Source organism: Psammomys obesus, unplaced genomic scaffold (genome assembly GCF_907164565.1).
Source record: "Psammomys obesus unplaced genomic scaffold, mPsaObe1.curated_primary_1811, whole genome shotgun sequence".
Classification (NCBI taxonomy): Eukaryota; Metazoa; Chordata; class Mammalia; order Rodentia; family Muridae; genus Psammomys; species Psammomys obesus.
The window spans coordinates 4,224,471-4,226,985 of NW_026596125.1; positions in this window are offsets into that span (position 1 = coordinate 4,224,471).

A 2,515-nucleotide genomic window follows, 5' to 3' on the forward strand; every position below is an offset into this window, starting at 1 on the left:
ACACACACACACACACACACACACACACACACACACACACACACACAACTGCTTAAGAGTCACTAAAGTGCACACACCTCGGGCATTCCTGTGCCCCCACCAACCCTACTGTCCTATAGACCTTCAGCGCTCTGTGCGGACCGAATGCCCCATTAAAGCCTTAAGAGCGTCCTGAGCGAAGAAGGCGGTGGCTGCGAGAAAGGTCTCAGCCCTGCTCTACCGCAGGTGGTGCTCACACTCCTACCCTGGCCTTCAGCCAGGCCGCACCCAGGCCAACCCAGGGAGCCGCCCGAGTCGCTGCCCATCACTCACAGCCCAAGGCTCACGGGCGTCCACTCGGCCCACAGCGCCTGACCCCGCGCGGCCAATGAGCGGCCGCGCTGCGGCTCTGCCCGCGCCTGCTCCAATCAGGTGGCGCCGCCCCTGGCCCCGGAGCGGCTCGCGCGTCCTGCGGTCGCCCTCGGGTTTGAGGACGAGGGAGAGCCTCCCGAGGGATGCGGTAACGTCCTCCACGGACCTCCCTCTCAGCCAGGGAGGAACGCAGAAACCTCGGGCGTGGGCTCCGGCCCACCGCTGCCTTGGAGGTCACGGAACCAGACCAAACAGGGCAGGGTAAGGCGGTCCCTAGGAGGCAGAGTGCCACCTCAGCAAAGCACACGGAGCAGTAGGTCGTGAAATCATGCGAGAAAGCACGCCAGCCAGGAGTTCAGGGGCGGTCCAGGCTGACGTCACCAGGGATCAAAGCCTGCGGGTCAGCGAGCTAGCCTGGGCGGCGCAGCGAGGAGCCCCTGTGTGCAGAGACCACGGGTTCTTAACGGGGTGTCTTCGATCGCTGTTCATCTCATTTAGTTGAAGCAGGGTCTCGCTGACTCCGGGGCTGTGCCGGTTTAGCTAGCTAGCTTGCCCAGGAATCCCGAGTCAGCCTCCTGAACTACAGATGGGCGTCCACGGAAGCCGCGCTTTTATGTGGGTGCTGGGGAGCTGAGCTCCCCTCATTGCATGCCAAGCACTTTTTCCACCTAGCCAGCTCCCCAGCCTCCTTCCTGGGTTTATAAAACACTCTTAAATACGAGATGAAGCTTCTCCCTTTGCCGTAACATATATGCCCTAACCTTGACGGTTGGTCTTAAATTGAGAATTATCACACTGGTCACAGTCCTAGAGCCATAAGTAGTGACAAGGACAGAGGTTCCCCGCACCCCCGCGCGCCACGCCCCGAACTTTAGCCCTTTCCAGAAGGAAGTTTTCTTGGAGATTATCTGAAATCCTCTTTCATTAAGTGTTCAGTTTCCTCACTGTTGTGTTCAACACCACATAGCAGACTGTCTCTCCGTGTGGGTGTTTTTGCCTTATTTTCGGCACTCCAGCTCCAGCACCGTGCCAGGCAGTCCCCTGCAGAGGCCCCTCACCTGCATACGTTGTGGGACCCAATTCTAGGCACCTCTGTTAATTGAGCACTTTGCTTACACAGTTTCACTCGGGTTGGGCATCATAAAAGGACGGGAAGAAAGGATGGAAAAGAGGGGAGGAAAGGAAGGAAAAGGAGAGAGAAGTGAAACAGGATGTCGTAGCCCGGGTTTCGATTGATGTGATGAAGAGTCTGGACCAAAAGCAAGTTGAGGAGGAAAGGGTTTCTTTGGCTTAATTCATGGTCCACCACTGAAGAAAGTCAGGACAGGAACTCAAACAGGGCAGGAACCTGACGGCAGGAGCTGATGCAGAGGCTGTGGAGGGATGCTGCTTCCTGGCTTGGTCCTCATGGCGTGCTCAGCCTGCTTTCCCATAGAACACAGAACCCAGGACCACCATCCCAGAGGTGGCCCCGCCCACAATGGGCTGGGCGTCCCCCATCAATCACTAATTATGAAAATGCCCTACAGGCTTGCCTACAGCTGGATCTTACAGAGAGATTTTCTCAACTGAGGCTCCCTCTTCCGTGATGACTCTAGCTTGTGTCAAGTTGACATAAAACTAGCAACAGACAGAAGGGAAAGAGTGATATTGATTGACTCCCCCCTACCCCAGTACTAGGTGTAGAACTTAGGTTTTCACACAGGCTAAGCAGGCACTGTGTCACTGAGTTATATCCCCGGGGTTCTTATTTATTTGTTCGTTTGTTTGTTTGTTTATTATAAGACACTGCCTAAATTGCTCAGGCTAGTCTTTCATTTGCAACCTTTCTACCTCAGTCCGGCTGCTTATTTTCCAACACCACTGCAAATTCGATGGTGTAACTGTGAGTTCTTTTTCTTTTTTAATGACATTTACTTAGGGCTGGAGAGGTGACTCAGTGGTTAAGAACACTGGTCTCTCCTCAAGGGGGCCAGGGTTTGATTTCCAGCATGTGCATGGTGGCTCACAGCTGTCTGTAAAAAGGATCTGATGTCTTCTGTCTTCTGTGGGCAGGGTATTCAGTGAACATACATGCAAACAAAACACCCATATTAATTCTGGGGGCCGATTAACCCAACATAACTCAAGCACCAAGTCAATGCAGATGACAAAAATTTATTGT